General features: G+C 48.5%; 1 long non-coding RNA gene across 1 annotated transcript; it reads right to left on the bottom strand.

Annotated features, from left to right (window-relative positions):
* Nucleotides 1-4,614: 4,614 nt before the first annotated feature.
* Nucleotides 4,615-6,036, bottom strand: LOC123116057 (uncharacterized). The gene is made up of 3 exons (XR_006456914.1): nt 5,299-6,036; nt 5,029-5,212; nt 4,615-4,926 (listed from the first exon to the last, which is right to left on the bottom strand). It is a non-coding gene; the product is annotated as an uncharacterized lncRNA (long non-coding RNA).
* Between the last annotated feature and the right edge of the window lie 2,735 nt (nt 6,037-8,771).

Raw genomic sequence — 8,771 nt, 5'->3', positions numbered from 1 at the left:
TCTCCTATGTTGTCACTTTCATATACTAGTGGGAATTTTCATTATAGAACTTGTCTTGTATATTCCAATGATGGGATTCCTCAAAATGCCTAGGTCTTTGTGAGCAATCAAGTTGGATGCACACCCACTTAGTCTCTTTTTGAGCTTTCATACACTTATAACTCTAGTGCATCCGTTGCATGGCAATCCCTACTCACTCACATCAGTATCTATTGATGGGCATCTCCATAGCCCGTTGATACGCCTAGTTGATGTGAGACTATCTTCTCCTTTTTATCTTCTCCACAACCACCATTCTATTCCACCTATAGTGCTGTGTCTATGGATCACGCTCATGTATTGCGTGAAGATTGAAAAAGTTTGAAAATACTAAAGTATGAAACAATTGCTTGGCTGAAATCGGGGTTGTGCAAGATTAAATACTTTGTGTGATAAACATAGAGCATAGCCAGACTATATGATTTTGTAGGGAAAGCTTTCTTTTACCGGGAACTCATGCATGTAAACGTTCGTGCAGAGGCGAAGTGCCCCTTTAATAAAAATAAATTAGTCTCGCCGGCAAGCTACCTTGCCGGCGCCCTCTGTGCCTGCCAGAGAATCACATCTGTCGGGTTAAAGACGCAGGGTCCAGCCCCCTGCTAATCTCTTTTTGCCAAAGTTACTGTAACCACCCCGGTCGAAGCAGCATTCGAGTCGGGGATGGGAGCACCTAAGTCCAATCAGAGTGGCGAGGTTTTCTAATGCACAAGTCACAAGTTACGAACATGAATGGGCAGGAGATGAACTTTATCTGGTTGGGTCATCGGGGACGACATGCTGGGCAGTCTTCTCAATTTCTTGCCGGAGCGTTGTTACTGCGGTCGAAAGGAGGAGAGGATAGGGGCACGAAGCCTTGATGGTTCCCTGGTACCTGTTAGAATTTAAAATAGCACAATATATATATATATATACACACACATCTGGGCTATTCTGTTACACGTAACAGAATATTATTCTGTTACCCTTTTTGAACTGATGGTTTCAGGTGGTTGTACTGATGTTTTCGAAGCGGTCGAACTGATGCTTTCAGTTTTGTTTAACACATCGTCTTCTTTAGTTCAAAAAACTTTTGTAATTTTTTGGTCGGAACGGGGCGTGTAATATATCGTTGGAATGCTCTTGACAACCATATTTCGTTGGAAAGCTCTTGCAAAATCATTATGGTTTAAGAGCAGTTTTGAAAAAACCGTTTTTTTCAAAACCGAAAACGTGAATCGTATTTTGGACTTAATTTTTAAATCGTTTGTCGGAATTGAGCAAATAAGATGGAGTTAGAAAGCTGGTGAAAATCCGCATCTTCCATATATGTATTGTTTTTTCTAAATTTATATGATTTAAAAGTAATTTGAAAAACAGTAAAATTCTGGGCAAAACGTATTTTCGCGATTTTTTGCAAACGGTTCATCGGATTGACGCAAATAATACGGCGTTGAAAAGCTATGGAAAATTCGCAACTTTTTTGTATATAAATGGTTTTCTAATTCCTTACAGTTTAAAAATGAATTCGAATACGGTCAAATTTAATTTTGAACGCGATTTTTTTAAAGTTTGTCGGAATATGGCAAATAATATACCGTTGGATAGCTATAGAAAATGTGAAACTTAGTCATGTTGAACGTTTTCTCTACTTCACAACCGTTTAAAGTTAATTTTGAATACGGCCTGACGGATCATGTTGTTTTCTCGTCTGAAAACAGAGTAGTCGTACTGATATATGTGTACATTTGTACTAAGCTATTTTTTGTAGAGTAATTTTGAATGGTTCCGGAAAAAGGTAGTTGTACTAATGCTTGCATGGGTTTGTACTAAGCGTGTTTTCACTAACTAGACTTTGCTTTGTTTTGCTCATAAGTTTTCAATGGTTTATTGTATCGTCGCCCCTGTACTTGCATGGTTTATATCATCGAACTGAATGATATTTTTTCAGAAAGAAAATATTTTATTTTTATTTTTTTGAACTAAACTTTTTTTACTATGATGTTCTGAACTTCTCTTATTTTACGACTTGTACTTTTCTCATTTGAATTGCATGGGGTTTCTTTTTGCTTGAACTTTTACAAGTTAAATTTCTGTCATTTCTTTTGTTCCGAACGGACCACCATTTTTAACTTGTACTGATCAATATTTTTAATTCAACCATTTTTCTTTCTAGAAAGGACGAATGTATGTTCGAGAAAAAGAGTACTTGAACGGATGTATGTATGGTTTTGTACTGAGCGTGTTTCCACATCCTGAGCATGTTTTGTGACAATATTCTAGACTTCTCTCATTTTGAACTCAGCTCCTTAGCGAACGGCCACAAAACAAGAAGTTGTACTGTTGAGCACAGTCGGAGGTGCACTATGGCGGGCGCGTGGCCGGCGGGTGGTGCGCGGCGGTAGGCGCCAAGGTCGGGAGGTGGTGCGCGGCGGCGGGCGCCATGGTCGGGAGGTGGTGCGCGACGGCGGGCGCCATGGTCGGGATCGATGATGGTACTGGTCGCGCCGGCCCGGTGGCGCGACGGTGGTGGGTGGGGATGGGGGTCGCCGAAGATGGGGGTTGTCGGGGCTGGGGCCGCTAGGGATGGGGGTCTTCGGGGATGGGGAGCGCCGGGGGTGGGGGTCACCGGAGCTGGGGCTCGCCGGGGGTGGGGGTCACCGGAGCTGGGGCTCGCCGGGGGAGGAGGCCGGACAGCAGCGCGGTGGTGAGGAGGCCGGCCAGTGGCGCGGTAGGGAGGAGGCCGCTCAGAGGCGCGCTGGAAGGAGGCCGGCCGACGGCGCTGGGGGGGGGGGAGGAGGCCGGCCAGAGGCGCGCTGGGAGGAGGCCGGCCGGAGGCGCGCTGGGAGGAGGCCGGCCGGCGGCGTGGTGGGGAGGAGGTCGGGCGGCGGTGGGCACGAGGAGGAGGTGGTAAGAAGGATCTGCGGGGGGATCAGGGTAGTTTTCTTCTTTTGGGCCGGCCGCGCCTTATAGGGACCAAGGGTAACAGAATAATATTTTGTTACCGGTAACAAAATAGTCCAGCCCTACATATATATATATATATATATATATATATATATATTCTGCTAATATTAGCAGAATAACTATTCTGCACACCACTTCCGCACTGCACGCTGAACGTAAGTGCACGTTATTCTTTGAACCAAGTGTGCTGCAGTACTCACACGAGTGAACTTCTCGTCGGAAAAAACTGCACGCATTATTTTTTCGGTGCTGTTTTCTCTCTAATTTTTTAACCGGGCGTGTAATATACCGTTGAAAAGCTATGGATTAGGTGCAACTTCGACATGTTAAACACTTTTCGAGATTCCACATGGTTTAAGAGCAGTTTTGAAAATGGTGCGGCCCATGACGAGTGGCAGCGAGCATTTTTTCACGATTTCTTCTAAATCGCTTGTCGGAATGAAGCAAAGGATACGTGGTTGGATAGATACCATTGAGGCGCATCTTTTTCATATATAAAGGTTTCTCCAATTCCTTACGGTTTAAGAGCAGTTTCAAATTTACTAAATCGGGGAATTCTGTTTTCCAAAAAATTTCAAATTTTTGGTACTATTTTCGCTCCAGTTTTTGAACCGTTTGTCGAAACGAGGCGTGTGATACACCGTTTGAAAGCTACGAACGAGGCGCAACTTTCATATGTTGAAATATTTTTGAAATTCCTTACGGTTTTAAGTTAATTATGAAAATCGTGCGGCGGACGACGAGTGGCAGTGGCCGTTTTTAGCGAAATTTTTGCAAACCGTTGGTCAGAATGGTTCAAACGATACGGCGTTAGAAAGATATCGATGATTCGCAACTCTTTCATGTAGAACACTCTCTCTAATTCTTTACGGTTTAAGAGGAATTTCGAATTTACCGAAATGCGGATACTCTGTTTTTCGCGACACCCAAATTGACGTGGGTACTTCATCCGACTGAAAACCGCACTGCAACGTACGAAAAACCGCACTGCATCACACGGGTAAGAGAACTGCATGTTTTCTTTTATTCAAACGTAATTTTTTCAAGAACGAGAAAGTAGAGTGCACTTCACATAGGGTGTAAATGAAACCACAACATTATCAAGAAGTGAACCGCGTTACTTTTTTCGCTTTCGTAACAATTTTTTTGCACTTATGGGATGAACAACATCATACGACCGACCGCACTACTTCAGAATGAAAACCGCACTACATCGGACGAGCAAGCGAGCTGCATAATTTATTTTGTCAGACGTAATTTTTCTCATACGAGTTTTTGTTGTCTTTTTTTACTATTTTTTTATGAACGAAAATGGACCGCATAGATGACGGCAAGTGAACCCCAACACTCTTGAAAGTGATCCACAACACTCTTGAGAGTGAACCGCATTACTTTCTTTTACTAGTTTAAATGTCTTTCAACAAACACAACATAAATTTTTTAAATACATTTTCCCAAGTGAAGTGTACTTCAAAGTCCTTCGGAGTGGACTTCTTTTAAGACCGGAGTGCACTGTACTTCCTCTTTATTTTTTCTCTATAGAAGTTTTTCTTTACGAGCACAACCATATGAATTTTGGAACAAAAGAACAAAAAGACTGCAGAAAGTTTTGTTGCATGGCACATTGGCGGGTTGCGAGCTGCATGCACTGGAAATATGTACTGTAGTGAGGTGAGTACTGCACTCGACAGAAGGAGGCACAATGGCGTTGACCGGGGGCAACACTCGTCGTCGCCTGGCCAAAGCACAGAACTGCCTGGCACATGTTTTTGAGCTGCACCGCAGCAGATGACCACCTGCTCCCGTGAAAGAGAGCACCATAGAGCATTGCACTTCTCTCCCACCGCCGGGGAACTGCGACGACTTGAGGAGTGAGCTGCTTCTGGAGGCACGTTGATGCCAGCCACCCCGTAGCAACAAACTGCACTACGCACACAAACCAAGCTGAAAGCAAAATCTCAGAAATGCATAGTTGAATTGCTCACCACACTGCATCGACAAAATCTAAACAATTATTTTATGAACTAAAGACCAACGCTCCACTACCTGAAGGAACGACACGAGCTACCTCGATGCCACAACCGTGCTGCACGCATGCGCATGCCGGACTGCCCCACCATGGATCCATTAAGAGAGGGGGGAGTTCAGATCCCACAGACGGAGCCGGTGCTCACAGGGAGGCACTCCCCATGCTCACCTCCAGAGAAGCTCGAGAGAGGAAGGTAAGTGCCTGGACATGGTGGTGGTGGGTGAGATGGAGAAGGGGGCATGGGGTGGGAGGGGAGGAGGAGGGGTGGCCATGCCTTTTAGGTTTACCGGATCTTGGCGGCGGTGAGCGAACGGGGGAGCAAGGGGAGGTACGCACGACACATCGGGGCACCTCAACCACTGCTCGATCTGGTTGGAGAAGAAGTGTCGCCTCCCTGTCACTGCTCTTCCCATCTCCTCGACTGCTTCTCGGCCTAATCCGCTGCCCTCCCCCTCTCCGGCGATGGAGAAGCAGGGGCGACGGCTACTAGTGAGAGAGGGCTCTGGCCGTTGGGAGAGGCGGATCCGGCCATGGGAGAGGCGGATCTAACTGCTGGGAAGGCCTTCGTCCGAAGGGTGATGGAGGCGGGTCAAATCCGTGCTAGTGGCGCAGGCGGGGCTAGAGCGCCGGCATGGCCATGGGAAGTAGGGGGCGACGCCACGAGAAGGTGCTGCAGGGGAAGAGGCGGGGTGTGGTGGTAGGTGGAGGGGTGGGGCTTCGGCGGCGCGCGACGGGGGCGGGTCTCTGGCGGTGCTGGTTGGAAGGAGGAGGTCGGCCGCATCGCAGGGAGGGGCCGACGCGGGGTGGGAGGTAGGAGGTTGTCGGGATGGCGCCGCGGCGCCGCGGGGGAAGGAGGTGGGGCAATAGCGCGGGCAGAAATGGTGGCCACGCGGCGCGGGGGAGGCAGGTGGGGCGGCGGCGTGAGGGAGGCAAGTGGGGCGGCGGCGTGGGGGAAAGAGGTGGCGCGCCGATGGAAGAGGTTTGTGGATTTGGTGGTTGGACCGGGAGGAAGAAAGTGGGATGGGTCAGGGTTAGTGGGGAGGAGGTGTTAGCAGAATAAGGTTTTGAGGTGCATAATAAGGTCTTAAGGGGTGTTATTAGAATAGACCCACCCTATATATATACATGGAAACTAGCAGGAAGTTGTACATACTAAAAGCTATCTGGCTGCGCACAGGATCTGCGCCAAGCTTTGTACATAGGATTACATGCCTTGCCGGCAAGGCTAGTACAAAAGGGGGTTGCCAGAGCTCCTAACAACCATGCCCTATGGGTAAAACTTGCAAAGATGTTTGATATTCCAGGAGTTGCTCACTGGAATGCCATCTTCGGTCTCCAGGAGGATTGCGCCGGGCCTGGTGACTCTTATTACCCGATAGGGGCCTTCCCACTTTGGCGTCAACTTGTTTGAATTCTTGGTAGACTAAACACGCCGAAGATCAAGGTCGCCGTCCTCAAGGCTTCGGGCGTGAACCTTGCGGCCATGATAGCGGCGCAAGGCTTGCTGATAGAGAGCGGCTCGCACAGCAGCTCAAAGACGATCTTCCTCAAGGAACGTTGCATCATCTTGGTGCAACTGGTCTTGCTCAAGCTCATCATAAGCGAGCACTCAAGGTGATTCGTATATGAGTTCCGTGGGGAGAACTGCTTCTGCCCCGTATACCAGGGCAAAGGGTGTCTGGCTAGTGGCTCAGATTGACCAAATAACTGTCGGCAATTTATCAATCCAGCGCCTTCCACACTTGCGCAGCCTGTCGAAAGTTCTCATTTTGAGGTCTCGCTACATTTCAACATTTGCCCTTTCGCCTGGCCATCGCTTCTTGGGTGAGCAGCAGAAGCAAAGCAAACTTTGCTGCCAATGTCTTGGATATATTGCATGGAGGTGCGGCTCATGAACTGTGTGCCGTTGTCAGTGATGACTCTATTTGGCACACCAAAACGGAAAACGAGTCCTTTGAAGAACTTGACGGCCGACTGTGCTGTCACCTTTCTCACTGGCTCCACTTCCGGCCACTTTGTGAACTTGTCAATTGCGATGTACGTGTACTCAAAGCCCCCGACAACATGGGGAAAGGGGCCCAGTATGTTGAGCCCCTAGACCGGAAATGGCCAGGAGAGAGGGATTGTTTGAAGGGCTTGGGCCGGTTGATGAAGCTTCTTTGAATGAAATTGGCACGCTTTACATTTGGTCACTAGTGCCGTCGCATCCTGGAGGGTAGTGGGCTAGAAGAAACCTTGCCGGAATGCTTTGCCGGCAAAGGCTCTTGACCCTACGTGGGAGCCACATATGCCTCCGTGTATCTCTGCCAACAACTCCAGCCTGTCCTCCCGAGGAATACACTTCAATTTCACATTGTTCGACCTCTTTCTGTAAAGGACATCATCCACGAACTGGTACATGCTAGACTGACGTGCTACTCTCTTTGATTCTTCCCGCTCCTCAGGGAGCTCCCCTGTTTGAAGGAAACTGATGGTATGATGTGCCCATGCCGGATCCTGAGGCTCGACGGCAAGGAATAAAGGCATGTCTTCTGCCGCGGGGGTAGCTGTCTCGACGACAAGAGCTTGGGACTCTGCCGGAGGCTGCTGCTCCCCTGCAAGCTTGGGGAACTGGGCAACCTCCTTGCCGACGGCTCCTGGGAGCTCTGTGGGAAAGTATTTGCCGGGGCCCACCTTCCTTTGTTTGCTCTTCTCTGCTGATGGTTCTACGGATGGCTGAGTCAATTGAATCACAAAGGTACATGGTTCCACAGGTAGCTTGAGGGCAGCGCGCTTTGACAAGTCATCGGCAATGCCGTTCTCTGCTCGAGGAACATGCTTTGCTTGTAGACCGTCAAAGTGTTCTTCCAATGTCCTCACTTCATCCACGTAAGCCTCCATCAGCAGGCTCTGATAATCCTTGTTGACTTGCCTGACGACAAGTTGTGAATCTCCTCTGATAATAAGCTTCCTAATTCTGAGGTCCGCCGCGATCCCGAGACCGACAAGCAGCCCCTCGTACTCTACGGTGTTGTTTGTCGACCTCTCCCAGGGAAAGTGCATCTGGATTACGTACTTGAGGCACTCTCCAGCACCTTGTAATGAGAATGCCCCATATAAGTACATAATCCAATGACTACTTGCCTCTTTGCCGGGAAGGGTGGTCTCTTGAATTTATTCGTCGGGCGTGGACATCCATTCTACTATGAACTCTGCCAAAGCCCTACTCTTGATCATTGAAGTACTTTAAAAGTTGAGCCCAAAACTTGACAGCTCCAACACCCACTCCACAATCCTCCCAGTTGCATCCGGGTTGTGCAAGATTCGTTGCAACAGGAGGCGAGTGACGACGGTGATCTCGTGTGCTTGAAAATAGTGGCGCAGTTTTCTTGAGGCCATAAGAAGACCGAAAAGCAACTTCTGCATGCCAGAGTACCTTGACCTAGCCCCCTGCAAGAGGGAACTGACAAAGTAGACTTGGTAATGCACCACCTTCTTCTTCTGCTTTACTTCACTCATTTGTGCAGATTTTGTCTTGCCGTGACCGGGCTCTGCCGGGGATTCTGTCTTGCCGGTATCGGGTCCTGCCAGCCCTGGTTCCTCATCCGATGGCCTTGCCGCCGCTGTCACCTCTTCCTCAGCTTCTCTCTCCGCCACTAGCGCAACACTGACCACTTGATTTGTTGCTACCAAGTACAACAATAACGGCTCTTGTGGTTTGGGCGCGACTAGTATTGGCATAGAGGAAAGGTACCTCTTTAAATCTTGCAGCGCTGCCTTT

This window comes from Triticum aestivum, chromosome 5B (assembly GCF_018294505.1).
Source record: "Triticum aestivum cultivar Chinese Spring chromosome 5B, IWGSC CS RefSeq v2.1, whole genome shotgun sequence".
Taxonomy (NCBI): Eukaryota; Viridiplantae; Streptophyta; class Magnoliopsida; order Poales; family Poaceae; genus Triticum; species Triticum aestivum.
Note: the sequence above shows the minus strand (reverse complement) of the source record. Positions and strands in the feature narration are given on the sequence as shown.